The sequence below is a fragment of the Moschus berezovskii genome, chromosome 5 (assembly GCF_049115385.1).
Source record: "Moschus berezovskii isolate FMDL1 chromosome 5, NW_MosBer_1.0, whole genome shotgun sequence".
In the NCBI taxonomy this organism is placed as follows: Eukaryota; Metazoa; Chordata; class Mammalia; order Artiodactyla; family Moschidae; genus Moschus; species Moschus berezovskii.
Window position 1 is genome coordinate 83073738 of NC_142464.1, and position 16262 is coordinate 83089999.

The 16262-nt window shown below is 36.9% G+C and overlaps 1 pseudogene; it reads left to right on the top strand.

Annotated features, from left to right (window-relative positions):
- Positions 1–13416: 13416 nt before the first annotated feature.
- Positions 13417–15290, top strand: LOC148777865 (small ribosomal subunit protein uS10 pseudogene; annotated as a pseudogene).
- Positions 15291–16262: the final 972 nt, after the last annotated feature.

Here is a 16262-nt window from a genome sequence, read left to right on the forward strand (position 1 = left end):
TCCCTTCACCAAAATAGCTAGAATACTCCTCCCACTCAATAACTTATGGAATTACCACCCCCATTAAACATGACAACCTCATACCTCAGTACTGCTCTTGCCTTCTGAGGTGGGCCACACTGTCTGTAGAATGTGTTTCTTTGTAAATAAATCCACATCCTACCTTCCACTTTTTGTCTCGCACTGAATTTTCTTCAATGAGACATCCAGAATCTGAGTGTCATTAAGTCTTTAGATCAGGTGTGACCTCAGTTAAACATCTGAAAGTTCAAGTCCCAATCTGAGTTGCATGCCTTTTCAACCACGTGGAGAGACTAGAAATTAGGACGATCACAGGGGATCATGCTCCTAATTGAGCAGAGAATGCTGGAGAATCCAGTAATACTTGGTGAATCCTCTTTGTATGAGTTTCTGTAATGAGTGGGTAATAATGATAGTAAACATCAACTGAGTCAGTTTCAAGGACTTTTCATGTGTCATCTGTTCGTTCCTCATAATATAGCCATGATAGAGGTTCTATCTGTATTTGCTTATGTGTTTGTCGCTCAGTTGTGCCTAATTCTTTGCAACCCCCTGGACTGTAGCCTGTCAGTCACCTCTATCCATGGAATTCTCCAGGCAAGAGTACTGGAGTGGGTCACCATTCCCTTCTCCAGGGGATCTTTCTGACCCAGGGATTGAACCTGTGTCTTCTGCATTGCAGACAGATTCTTTACTGTCTGAGCCACCATGTGCTCAACTTCATTTTACATTGGAATGGAGGCCCAGTGAGATTAGTTCACAACCAGTATCAATAGGGTCAGAAATCAAACTTAACCAATGTGTAACAGATTTTACTCAAAATCAGATGACAGTTTCATTTCTAAGGCTCTTATTCAGACGCTCTAATTTGTGGGAGTAGCTTTAATGTTTAAGCAGTTTTTAATTTAATTTTTATTTTACATTTGAGTATGGTTGATTTATAATGTTGTGTTAGTTTCAAGTATACAACAAAGTGATTGAGTTCTGCTGATACATATATTAATTCTTTTTCAGATTCTTTTGTCATATGTGTTATTACAGAATATTGAGTAGAGTTGCCTGTGCTATACAGTAGGTGCTTATAGATTATCTATTTTATATATAGCAATTTGTTTATGTTAATCCAAAACTACTAATTTATCCCTCAGGTAATGTTTAGAAGGTGACTTTTGATATATGTGTTACACTCAGCAGCAGCACCTGCAATAGAATAACAATCTGAGGTCAACCAGTTCTGGAAGCGCTCTTAAAAATCTTAGGTTTCCTTCATGGTTCCTGAGTTTGGGCTCTTCTGGAATTCAATCTCTGAAACAGATATAATGTGCTTCTTCCTTCTAATTTCTCCCTGTATTTTTTCCCTCTTGGAAACAGATTTTGATAATTGTCGAGGTACCTGATAAAACTTTCATGCTGATAGACCTAATCAGGACAAGTTCCTGATTATGACAAAAACACATAGATGATAGCTGATAAGATAGAGTGATTGGGAAAGAAAATATTGTGGTTAAGTAGAAAATAATTTTTTAAAATCTTTCTTGAAAATAATTCTAAATATCCAAGATACTTCTCTTTCTTGACGAAAAGATTTTACATGTGTTATGGTTGTCACTTAAAATTGATATTCACATTTAACCTTTATAAAGAAAGCCTAATGGCCCACAATAAATATATAATGACTCATGGTATAAACTGAATTTACTATTGCAATTTTAAACATTGCTTTAAATGACATTTCTTATCATTTCTATTTTATTTCTCTAGATGCAAAAGATAAAATTTAAAGTCAAAATACTTTACTGAGTTTTATAGAAAGTAAATTTTTCAATTAATTTAAATTTAGACCCCATTACAACTTTTTCCACGTAACCCCTGAATGTTGAAAAAAGTCATATGGCAAAAACAAATCATTTCTTTTTTTTTAGATAAAACATATGAAAAAAGACTCTTTCAAAACTATCAATTTTCATTTCTATTATTGTTCAATTAAGAAACACAAAGGAAATACATTTCAAACTATTTCTGAAGGATATGCAACTGAATATATGCTCCAAGAGCACAAGCCCAGTCTCCCTCTCCATGGATACAGCTTTGGACTGTTTTTGATTTTAGTACATTTGTTGGTTGCATAATATTTATTTATTGATCAACTATAAATCCCTTATGATTCTACAGTGGAAATGACAAATAGAATCAAGGGATTAGATCTGATAGTCACTGAAGAACTATTGATGAAGATATTTCTTCAACTATGGATGACATTGTATAGGAGGCAGTGATTAAGACCATCCCAAAGAAAAAGAAATGCAAAAAAAGGCAAAATGGTTGTCTAATCTGGCCTTACAAATAGTTGAGAAAATAAGAAAAGTGAAAGGCAAAAGAGAAAAGGAAAGATATATCCATTTGAATGTAGAGTTCCAAAGAATAGCAGGGAGAGATAAGAAAGCCTTCCTCAATGATCAATGCAAAGAAATATAGGAAAAAAATAGAATGGGAAAGACTAGAGATCTCTTCAAGAAAATTAGAGCTACCAAGGGAACATTTGTTCCAAAAGACTCTGATGCTGGGAAGGGTTGGGGGCGGGAGGAGAAGGGGACGACCGAGAATGAGATGGCTGGATGGCATCACTGACTCTGTGGACATGAGTTTGAGTGAACTGCGGGAGTTGGTGATGGACAGGGAGGCCTGGCTTGCTGTGATTCATGGGGTCGCAGAGAGTCGGACACGACTGAGCGACTGAACTGAACTGAACTGAAATGCATTTCGGACTCTTTTGTTGAGTATAATGTCTACTTCATTTCTTCTAAGGGATTGCTGCCCACAGCAGTAGTTATAAACAGATGGGAATACCAGACCACCTCACCTGCCTCTTTAGAAACTTGTATGCAAGTCAGGAAGCAACGGTGAGAAGTGGACATGGAACAACAGACTGGTTCCAAATAGGAAAAGGAGTACTTCAGGGCTGTATATTGTCACCCTGCTTAATTTAACTTATATGTAGAGTACATCATGAGAAACGCTGTGCTGGAAGAAGCACAAGATGGAATCAAGATTGCCAGGAGAAACGTCAATCACCTCAGATATGCAGATGACACCACCCTTATGGCATTAAGTGAAGAGGAACTAAAAAACCTCTTGATGAAAGTGAAAGAGGAGAATGAAAAAGTTGGCTTAAAGCTCAACATTCAGAAAACTAAGATCATGACATCTGGTGCCATCACTTCCTGGCAAATAGATGGGGAAACAGTGGTAACAGTGGCTGACTTTATTTTGGGGGCTCCAAAATCACTGCATATGGTGACTGCAGCCATGAAATTAAAAAACGCTTACCCCTTGGAAGGAAAGTTATGACCAATCTAGACAGCAAATTAAAAAGCACACACATTACTTTGTCAACAAAGGTTCATTTAGTCAAGGCTATGGTTTTTTCAGTGGTCATGTGTGCATGTGAGAGTTGGATTATAAAGAAAGCTGAGCACCAAAGAATTGATGCTTTTGAACAGTGGTGTTGGAGAAGACTTTTGAGAGTCTCTTGGACTGCAAAGAGATCCAACCAGTCCATCCTAAAGGGGATCAGTCCTGGGTGTTTATTGGAAGGACTGACGTTGAAGCTGAAACTCCGATACTTTGTCCACCTGATGTGAAGAGCTGACTCATTTGAAAAGACCCTGATGCTGGGAAAGATTGAGGGCAGGAGGAGAAAGGGATGACAGACGATGAGATGGTGGGATGGCATCACCGACTCAATGGACTTGGGTTTGCGTGGACTCAGGGAGTTGTTGATGGACAGGGAGACCTGGCATGCTGCAATTCATGGGGTCGCAAAGAGTCGGACATGAATGGGCGACTGAACTGAACTGAAGGGAACATTCCATGCAAAGATGGGCACAATAAAGGACAGAGACAGTACAGCCCTAACAAAAGCAGAAGCTATTAAGAAGAGGTGGCAAGAAAACACAGAACTATACAAACAAGATCTTCAAGACCCAGATAACCATGATGTTGTGATCAATCACCTAGAGCCAGACATCCTGGAATGCAAAGTCAAATGGGCTTTAGGAAGCATCACTAGAAGCAAAGCTAGTGGAGGTGATGGAATTCCAGTTGAGCTATTTGAAATCCTAAAAGATGATGCTGTGAAAGTGCTGCACTCAATATGTCAGCAAATTTGGAAAACACAGCAGTATACACAGGACTGGAAAAGGTCAGTTTTCATTCCAATCCCAAAGAAAGGCAAAGCCAAAACATGTTCAAACCACTGCAAAATTGAACTCATCTCACCTGCTAGCAAAAGTGAAAGTGAATTTGCTCAGTAGCTAAGTCATGTCTGACTCTTAGCAACCCCATGGACTGTAGCCTATCAGGGTCCTCTGTCCATGGCATTCTCCAGGCAAGTCTACTGCATTGGGTTGCCATTTCCTTCTCCAGGGGATCTTCGCAACCCTGGGATTGAACCTGGGTCTCCCTCATTGCGGGCGGATGCTTTATCATCTGAGCCACCAGGGAAGCCCTGACTTGCTAGCAAAGAATGCTCAAAATTCTTCAAGCCAGGCTTCAACAGTACTTGAACTATGAACTTCCAGATGGTGAAGTTGGATTTAGAAAAGGCAGAGGAACCAGAGATCAAATTGCCAACATCCTATTGCATAATCGTAAAAGCACAAAAGTTCCAGAAAAGCATCTACTTCTGCCTCATTGACTAGGCCAAAGCCTTTGTTTGTTTTTTTTTTTAATTAATTTATTTTTTATTGGAGACTAATTATTTTAAAATATTATATTGGTTGGTTTTGCCATACATTGACATGAATCCGCCCCAGGTGTACACAAGTTCCCCCTCCCGAAGCCGCCTCCCACCTCCCTCCTCCCCTTATCCTCCCTCTGGGTCATCCTCGCACACCAGCCCCAAGTATCCTGTAACATAAACACCAATACAGTATACTAACACATATATATGGAATTTAGAAAGATGGAAATATAACCCTGTATACGAGACAGCAAAAGAGGCACAGATGTATCGAACAGTCTTTGGGACTTTGTGGGAGAGGGTGAGGGTGGGATGATTTGAGAGAATGGCACTGAAACATGTATGTTGTCATATGTGAAATGAAACAGCAGTTCAAAGCCTTTGTTTGGATCACAACAAAGAGTGGAAAATTCTTCAATAGTTGGGAATACTAGACCACCTGACCTGCCTTCTGAGACATCTGAATGCAGGTCAGGAAGCAACAGTTAGAACTGGATATGGAACAATGGATTGGTTCAAAACTGGGAAAGGAGTACATCAAGGCTGCATATTGTCACCCTGCTTATTTAACTTATATGCAGAGTACATCATGCAACATGCTAGGCTGGATAAAGCACAAGCTGGAATCAAGATTGCTGGGAGAAATATGAATAACCTCAGATAAGCAGATGACATCACCCTTATGGCAGAAAGTGAAGAACTGAAGAGCCTCTTGATGAAAGTGAAAGAGGAGAATGAAAAAATTGGCTTAAAGCTCAACATTCAGAAAACTAAGATCATGGCATCCGGTCCCATCACATCATGGCAAACAGATGGGTAATCAATGGAAACAGTGAAAGACTTTATTTTGGGAGGCTCCAAAATCACTACAGATGGTGACTGCAATCATGAAATTAAAAGACGCTTGCTCCTTTTAAGAAAAGCTATTCCCAACCTATACAGCATATTGAAAAACAGAGACATTACTTTGCTGACAAAAATCCATATAGTCAAAGCTATAATTTTTCCAGTAGTTATGTATGGATGTGAGAGTTGAACTATAAAGAAAGCTGAGTGCCAAGTAATTGGTGTTTTTGAACTGTGGTGTTTGAGAAGACTGTTGAGAGTCCCTTGGGTTGTAAGGAGATCAAACCAGTCCATCATAAAGGAAATCAGTCCTGAGTGTTCATTGGAAGGACTGATGCTGAAGCTGAAACTCCAATATTTGGCCACCTGAAGGGAAGAACTGACTCATTGGAAATGACCTTGGTGCTGGGAAAGATTGAAGGTGGGAGGAGGAGGGGATGACAGAGAATGAGATTGTTGGATGACATCACTGACTTGATGGACATGAATCTGAGTAAGCTTCAGGAGTTGGTGATGGACAGGGAAAACTGGCATGCTGCAGTCCATGGGGTCACAGAGAGTTGGATACGAGTGAGTGACTGAACTGAACTGAACTGAACTGGTAAGTGTTATCTCTGACTCCATTTATTGGAGACTGATTTCAATTAAACTCCTTCCTCTCCCCCTCCCACTTTTCCATGTTTTATAGTAAATATTAGTTCTATTGATTATTTATATAATTTCAAATAATGTACTTGAAACTCTATTTCTTGATTCATCAATCTCAGAATCTCCTGGCTTTCTTCCTACCTCCTTTCCTTCTCTACTTTGCATTTCCCTCTGCATTTGTTTTTGTATTCAACTATTTATATCATGTGTATACTTCAGACTTCCATGACAACATAATATTACAGACTTCCTTGATTTGACTACAGCTTGTCTCTGAAAATTTCAGGCTGATGCATAGTGTTTGTCATAATTAGGTTATGTCAATATTATTTATTTGCAAACCAGGTAGAACATCAGAGAAGTCACGGCTCAATGTTACAGCTTTTGCAACTAGAAAGGGAAAACCCCAAGGTGACAAAACGTTCTCTTTTTTACACTTTATTCATTTTTTAAAGTCATTTCATATTTTAGTTTGCTTTATACTACCCTACTTAGAGCTCTATATTGTCTCTTGAATTTTCTACTTACCTTTCTGTGTTTTTTGTTGCTGTTTTTCTATTGTTGCTGTTTTATGGTCCCAGGAGTTATATGCCTTCTTCAAGTCAGTAAAATCAATCTCTAATTGTTTCTTGAATGCTGTAATATTAACAAATGGTGCCCCTTCCTTAAGCCTACTGGATGGTTGCCATTCTGGGTATTTCTTGTCTACTCCTTTCTGTAGCTCTTTTTTGACACTTCTTTAGTTGATTTTTTTTTTACTCCTTCAGAATGGGTGCATCGGAGGCAAACTTTTTGCATTTTATTTGTTCAGTTTCTATAGATGAAATATATTGTCATTTAGTTTCCAGTGAAGCTGTGAGAAATCTGTAATGATTCTCATCTCCTGGTAGAGGATTTGCTTTTTATCTCTGGAAACTTAATCAAGGTCATATGTCTGTATCTTTAGTTCTGAAATTTTCCTTTCTGTTATTTTTTTGGATAATTTCTTCCTCTCCTTCCCCCCCTATTTTTTCTGGTATTTGAGTACTTCAAAATTATTCCTGTGGAAGAATATGGAAATACTGATTGCCAATATTTTCTCTACAAATTTTCATCTGTTCGTCTTTTTAGTTCTATGTTCTTAAATAATTTATCTTCCATTCTGCATATTTTACTGGATTCAGTTTTTAGTAGTCATATTTTAAATTTTATATTCAATAAATTGTTAACCCAAATTCATAACAGGCCATTTATATTTCATTGAAATAATATCTTATCTAAACTCTGAACATATTAATTAAAAGAAGCTTATTGTTTGTTTATGCTCTGGTCACTAACCTGAATTTTACTGCTCTTTTTTTCTGTATTATTTATTTCATTTGTTTATCTTTACCCATTCCTTTTGAGGTACTAAATTTCTAAAATATCAATTTTTCCTTAATTGGTCACTGATGAACATAAAATAAAGGGTCAATTCACTTAAGTATGTGGCTAGCAGAAGTTTCCTCTGATGTTATAAGATAAACCTATTCCTTGAATAAAAGAAATGTTTCCAGTGTGTGTATATATGTGTTTTTGAGGATTTATTGTGATATTTCCAGGGCATGATATGAAGCATGCACTCTGTTAAGAATTCAGACACATTCAAATACCAAAAACAAGGCCAGTCTGACTAATGTGAACAAATCCTCAGTCTGGGAGCCATGGATCTTCCTCAGTGTATCTCTCAATCTATATCTGACATTGAGGCAAACAAAACTTCCTGATGCACAGGAATGGGGGTGGCCTGAACATGCACGTCTTTCAGATTGATTCTCCATCAATCATTGTGACTGCTGCCCTTCCTTACACACCCTCTCTTCTTCTGCTCCTGACTTTCAGGAGCAGCACTCTGCAAAATTGCTCCTAGCTCCACTAAAACTTTTCCTGTTGAATATATTGAGCAATAACTCCTTTTATTCTAATATATCCATCAAGATGCTCCCATCAGTCTTCTGTCTTCCCAAAATTCATTCTAATCTTTTGACTGCTGATGTTTCTCTGCTGCCAGTCTCAGAAGCTTTATGGATTTATGTACTTTCATATTTCTTCACTGAACACTCAATGGATTTTTGAGATACAGGAGAATTTAATAAAATTTCTGACTCTAATAACTGAAACAAGGTATCTTGAGAGAATTTCTAAATGTTATTTCATAAAGAAAAGTGATTCACTTATTTAAAGTCAATACCAAAGAAATATTCCCATATATGTATATGTTATTTATTATATAAAAAAATTAAAGCCTTCTTTCTACAGTATTTACACAGATCTCCAAAGATAGACTAAATGAACAAGAAAGAATTCAAGGAAAAAACCCTTTTATAGACTTGAAAACCAAAAAGGCTTTTATAATATTTCTTTTCAAAAACAAGTTAAAAAGCAATTGACAGAGAAAATGTGATTTCAGTGCATATAGCTGAAAATAACTAAGCAATTCATACCAAATACTAAAAATAAAAACTCTCTTAATTTATTAAATACAGAAAATGTGTTAAACATTAAAACTGGGGGAAAATGCTATAGGATATGAAAGGATAGGATTAAAAATGAAATTGCTGATAAGCATTTTATTAAAAAAAAAACAACTTTAAACTATGGGGACATTTAAAAATTTTTAATGATATAACTTTTTTTAGATGCAAGTGCCAAAATACAATCTATACCAATTTAAGCAAAAAAGGAAGTGTGATAAAGGAATATTGATATAGTTATAGTTTAGTTAATCCAAAGAAGAGATACAGATACAGGCCCCAGTGGGTTTCTGGGGATTCTAAGTGACCCAGGGCTTCTAAGACATTTACTCTGACATTTACTCTGTCTGAGTGATTCTCACATGTTCAACTCTTTGCTTGGATAGAGTCTTGTCTGGTGTAGAAAGTGAGTTATCTGTCATATTTAGTGCCCTAAATTCTTATAGTTAAATCTATCTTATATTGTGGCCCTAGAAGAGAGCTCCTGACTGTTGGAAAAAAACTCTGGTCTATCTTGACATACATGCCTACCATGAACAAACAAATATGGCTAGGGGCACTGATTGCACCACACTGGTTTCCATGCCAAGACCTGTGGTCATGGAGTAGTGACTGGATTGGCTGCCACCAAAGAAGACAGACACAGTATGCTTACTAGATGAAACAAGAACAACACAAATATGTAATGAATTAAGAGGAGATTTTCTTAAAGGACAGGTATTACAAAACTGTGTCACAACATGTTTTTAAATCCTTTCTTGATAATCTTCCACCTACAAGGATTTTGAGGATGTTGACCTTCCAGGAAAAATAATGAATGGAGAATAAAATATCCCTCCCTTTTTTTAGCAAGGTCACTGTTGACCGTCACATAGGTTTAATGTACAAATGTAGATTGAAGCATGTGGAATTACCTAAACACTAATAAGGAAATGAATTTTTATTTTTAATAAAATGAATTTTATTTTAGCTCCATCTCATTATGAAGTTTTAGTCAAAATCACATATGATGAGATCTGCCAAGCACTGTGTGGTCTTTAATAAAAAAGAAAAGACCATACTACCCAAGGCAATCTACAGATTCAGTGTAATCCCTATCAAATTACTAATGGTATTTTTCCAGAACTAGAACAAATAATTGTAAAATTTGTACGGAAACACAAAAGATCCTGAATATCCAAAACAATCTTGAAAAGGAACAGAGCTGGAGGAATCATGTTCCCTGACTTCAGACTATATGACAATTCTACGGTAATTAAGATGGTACTGGCACAAAAACAGACATATAGGTCAATGGAACAGGATAGAGACCAGAAATAAACCCACACACTTATGATCAGTTAATCTAGGGCAAAGCAGGCAAGACTATACAATGGAGTAAAGACAGTCTCTTCAATAAGTGGTCCTGGGAAAACTGAATAGCTACCTGTAAAAGAATGAAATTAGAACATTCTTTAATGCCATACATATACATAAATGCCATACATAAAAATAAAATGGATTACAGACCTAAATGTAAGACTTAATACTATAAAAGTCCTACAGGAAAACTTAGGCAAAACATTCTTTTACATAAATCACAGCAATATTTTTCTGGATCCATCTCCTAGAGTAATGGAAATAAAAACAGACATAAACCAATCGGATCTAATTAAACTTTAAAGCTTTTTCACAGCAAGGGAAACTGTAAACAAAACAAAAAGCCAACCGATGAACTTGGGGAAAGTATTTGCTAACAATAAGGGATTAATTTCCAAAATATACATATAGTTTATACAGCTTTAAGATCATAAAAACAAATCAATCAAAAATGGGCAGAAGATCTAAATAGACATTTCTCCAAAGAAGATATACAGATTGTTAACAGGCACATGAAAAGATGCTCAATACCACTAATTATTAGAGAAATGCAAATCAAAACTTTATAGAGACATCACCTCACACCAGTTAGAAAGGCCAACATTAAAATATCTATATTACTAAATGCTGGTGAGGGTGTGGGTGCGGAGGAAAAGGAACTCTTCTACATTGTTGGTGGGAATATAGATCGGTATAGTCACTATGGAGAACAGTATGGAGGTCCCTTAAAAACTAAAAACGGAGCCATCTTATGATCTTGCAATTCCACGCCCGGGCATATGTCTGGAGAAAACTCTAATTAAAAAAGATACATGCATCCCAATGTTCATAGGTTCACTATTTACAATAGCCAAGACATGGAAGCAACTTAAATGTCCACTGACAGGTGAATGGATAAAGAAGATGTGCCACACATTATGTGCAATGAAATACTTACTACTCAGCTTTAAGAAAGAATGAAATAATGTCATTTGCAGCAACATGAATGGACCTATGTATGTATAACTGAATAAATTTGCTATACATTTGAAGCTAGCACAGTATTGTAAATTAATTGTACTTTTGAAAAAAAAAGAAAAAGAGAAAAAGTAAAATTTTACCCAAGGGTCCCTGCCTCAACTTTCATCTTAACATATGAAAATTAGCAGAAGACCAGGGCCACATCGAGAACAAGATTACTTTTTAGTAACATGGCCCAATCAGTGAACCAGACTTTGTCCTGTTAGATGAACAAATAGCTAAATAGGAGGATGAAACAAGGGAGTGGATGAGAGAAAGTGAAAGTGAAGTCCCTCAGTCATGTCCGACTCTTTGCAGCCCCATGAACTGTAGCCCACCAGGCTCCTCCGTCCATGGGATTCTCCAGGCAAGAGTACTGGAGTGGGTTGCCATTTCCTTCTCCAAGATGAGAGAAAGGAAAGGGCAATTCTTTGCTCTACTATGTAACTTATTCAGTTTGAAGTTTATAAATCTCATGATCACCTAAGACTCCAGTCATTGATTTTCACTTGTCATTTTGGATATAGTGGGCTTTATTTGCAGAATTTAAAAGCTGAAGAGAAATGTTAATTTCATTAACATTTGAATGTTATAGACTGTTTTCATCTGCATACTTTCATATGAAGTTAATGCTCTTGGAAAATGAATAACTTTGAATTCAGGTTTCCTGATACACAGGAAGATTTTATGCTTTCCAATATCTATAACTACCTCTCTACAATTAAGATTGCTTCTTCATTAAAAAAAAAATCTACTTGTCTATCTCTCTGTCAATCAGTCTACTACTGTGTGTGTAATCTAAAGATTGTTTGTTTTCTTTATAAGATAATGTCTGATAATTATTTTCATCTCTGAGTTCAAGCTCAGTAAAAGTTTTACCTATTCTCTTCGGCTTAAAAAAAAAACCAAAACTTGAATTCCTGAAGATTTTCCCCCAATATGTAGGTTTATTTCAAAGTTCATTTCGTATGATTAGGGGAAATATTCCTTCCTGTCATGCTCAGATTCTCAGTTGCGTGTAACTCTTTGACCCCATGGACTGGGGACCTCCGTGCTCCTCTGTCCATGGAATTTTCCCAGCAAGAATACTGGAATGGGATGTCATTTCCTCCTGCAGGGGATCTTCCTGACCCAGGAATTGAACCCATATCTCTTTTGTCCCTTGCACTGTCAGGAGGATTTTTTACCACTAGTGCCACCTTTCTTCATGTTGGTGGATCTCTTTCCTTTTTAACTATTTGATTAGGATATTCCTTAATTTCTCATGTAATTTTCATATGAAGCAGCCCCAGAACAGTTAGACGCAGAGATACATAAACACACACATACATTCTGCAGTAGCCTTACTAGTGTAATGTTTCAAGTTAGAAATTTTTAGTTCATTTTAGGAATGGGGAACTATAGATGGGTTTTCTATAGGTTACCCTGAAATTTGATTCAGAGGGGGATCTGTCATATCATGAGATACCTGCCCCTTTCCTGTCAATGAAATGTTTAAGAGCAGAAAGCCCTGCATTTTAACAATTGCATATCTCATCAATTTAGTTCAATATCACAAAATATAGCACAGAATAAACCAGGTCTCTTGCATTGGCAGGTAGGATTCTTTACCACAGAGCCACCTGGGGAGCCCATGGAAAAAAAGGAAACGTAACTAATAATGATTTGTGTAAGTTAATTTACATAGGCCAAAGAAATAATCTAGAAATAAACATTTGCCTTAATAACATAATACTAACCAAACTTCTTAGGGAATATTGGAGAAAAATGCAGTTTTAATTTTAATATGCACATGAGATCAATTAATGTACCACATATGCAAATATAAAGGCAATGACCCTGATTCTGAATGCTTGTTATTTCTGGAGTTGGCATATGGTGCTCTCTAACAGCAGACGTAATGATTTCAATAAATTAGCTGCTAATGCCATGTAATGCACTCTGATTTGTGTTAATTCAGGCATTGCTTAGCAATTTCATGTTAATTTTTTAAAGAAATCAGTTTTTAAGGCAGTATTAGGATTTTGTTTTGCATTAAGAGTTTAAAAATGGTAAGAATAAGAACATTTTAATTCAGATATTTTAGTAAGACAAAAACAGCTTCACAAAGTAGGGATGCAGAATGTGATTCACAACATTTAAATAAAAACTTTTTCTAATAATCCAAAGTTTAAAAAAAATATTGCTTACTTTGAACAATAATCATGGCAAAAGGTCAAAGGATTTATAATGCTCATATTAAAATAGCTGATGCTGAATGCCCCTCTTAAAGTCTTTTCCACCCTTACTATTTTTATTTGTCTGTGGAACATGACAAGGTTAGTCTGGTACTTACTGGTGGTGGTGGAGGTAATTTTTGTAGAAATAATATTCACATATATGTACACACATGTAGGTGTATGAATTATGTATGCATATATAATGTTATATTATCAAATTATATATACATATATGTTTCACAGACTTAAACTTATGGTTGCCAGGGAGGAAGGGTGGGGAGAAGAGATAGTTCAGGAGTTTGGGATCCTCATGTACATACAGCTATATTTAAAATGGATAACAAATAAGGTCCTACTCTAGGACACGGGGAACTCTGCTCAATGTTATATGTGGTAGCTTGAATGGGAGAGAAGTTTGGGGGAGAATGAATACATATATGTGTATGACTGAGTCCCTCTGCTATCCACCTGAAACTATCACAACATTGTTAATGAGCTATCAGTTCAGTTCAGTTGCTCAGTCGTGTCCGACTCTCCGCGACCCCATGAATCACAGCACGCCAGGCCTCCCTGTCCATCACCAACTCCCGGAGTACACTCAAACTCATGTCCAGAGAGTCGGTGATGCCATCCAGCCATCTCATTCTCTGTCGTCCCCTTCTCCTCCCGCCCCCAACCTTTCCCAGCATCAGAGTCTTTTCCAGTGAGTCAACTCGTCGCATGAGGTGGCCAAAGTATTGCAGTTTCAGCTTTAGCATCAGTCCCTCCAATGAACATCCAGGATTGATCTCCTTTAGAATGGACTGGTTGGATCTCCTTGCAGTACAAGGGACTCTCAAGAGTCTTCTCCAACACCACAGTTCAAAAGCATCAATTCTTCAGCGATCAGCTTTCTTCACAGTCCAACTCTCACATCCATACATGACCACGGGAAAAACCATAGCCTTGACTAGACAGACCTTTGTTGGCAAAGTAATGTCTCTGCTTTTTAATATACTATCAAGGTTGGTCATAACTTTCCTTCCAAGGAGTAAGCGTCTTTTAATTTCATGGCTGCAATCAGCATCTGCAGTGATTTTGGAGCCCAAAAAAATAAAGTCTGACACTGTTTCCACTGTTTTTCCATCTATTTCCCATGAAGTGATGGGACCAGATGCCATGATCTTTGTTTTCTGAATATTGAGCTTCAAGCCAACCTTTTCACTCTCCTCTTTCACTTTCATCAAGAGGCTTTTGAGTTCCTCTTCACTTTCTGCCATAAGGGTAGTGTCATCTGCATATCTGAGGTTATTACTCCAGTACAAAATAAATAATTTAAAAAAAGGAACAATATCCACAGATACAGGCAGACATGTATGTATGTTAACTATATATGCTACATGACATACTAATTAATTAATTTTATGAAATTATTAAAGATAAGATGCTCTACAAGAGAAAAACATTTTCTTTTTGAACTATTCCAAGTAAAATCAAGAAACTTTTTCTCTCTTTGAGGAAAATGTGGTTGCTGCTGAAGTGGAACCCGAATCTGCCTGCTCCTGCTCCTGACTGATGGCTATTCGTTCTGCCCAGGAACAAGTAGGTCAGGAAGCTGCCCCACAGACTTGGCCCTTAAAAATACCAGCAAGACTCCAGCAGAGTCAGAGGTGGCCATTCACTGGATTAGGAGCACTCTCACCAACCCCAACGTGAAGTCCCTGGAGAAGGTATATGTTAACCTGATCAGAGGCACAAGGGAAAAGAATCTCAAAGTGAAAGGACCTGTTCGGATGCCTACCAAGACAGAGAATGACTACAAGGGAAATTCCTTGTGGTGAAGGTTCTAAGACTTGGGATTGATTCCAGATGAGGATCCATAAGTGACTCATTGATCTGCAGGGTCTTTCTGAGGTTTTCAAGCCGATCCCTTCCATCATTACTGAGCCAGGAGTCCAGATGGAAGTCACCATTGCTGATGTCTAAATCAACTTTTGTAATAAACTGATAGTTATTTTAAAAAGAAGCTTTATCTTTGGTCTTACAGAGATGGATTAATTATAAACTTCAACTTATAAAAAGCTAATAAACATGAATATTTCCTATATGATTCTTGTGGGAGAGTAAAAAAATGCAAATGAATACCAAAAAAATACAAAGTTAAAATTGTCCATTTTTCTTAACATCTCATTTAACTTTCTACACTTCAGTTTCCTTACTAGGAATGGGTTGATGATAATTAACTCATACAACTTTTATGGGAATTGAATTAGGTAAGATACACAAAGTGCCTGGCCAATGGTAAAGATTATAGATCTGATGGTAAAGAAGTGTGGCTAAATGCAAAATGCATAGTGTCACTTGATCAAGCACAGGTGTTTCCTACCTAAATCCTCTTCTATCCATTCTCCACATTACAGCTAGTGTTACATCCAGCATAAAACATAAATCTGATTCACATTATGACTCCTTTGCTTAACATTCTTCAAATGATACATCTAAGAATAAAGCCAGCCTTCTTACTGGGAAATACAAAGCCCTTCACATTTTGACCTCTATTTTCCTGTGTTATCTATCAATCTTTGTAAATCATGTCTGTCAGTCTGTCCACACTGAACTATTTGTATTTACCTGAATAGGAGATAGTGTTAAATATCCCTGTGCACAATTAAAACAATATCCTTTCTGCCTGAAATGCTTGCCATGATTTTAGTTTCCCAGGGAATTTCTACTGATTCTTCTAAACTCTGGGTTGTGATCACTGACACACCTGAGTAAATATTTCAAATCTCATCATTCCCACAATGCCTTGAATACCTTATACTTGAGCATATTGCAGTACATAAAAATTTGTTTTCAGGTCTTTCTCTCTGCTGTAGGCTCTTAACATTACCAAGATTAGTACTGTACTTAATATATCTGTAAATGCACAATACTTAATATAGACTGTAGCATATA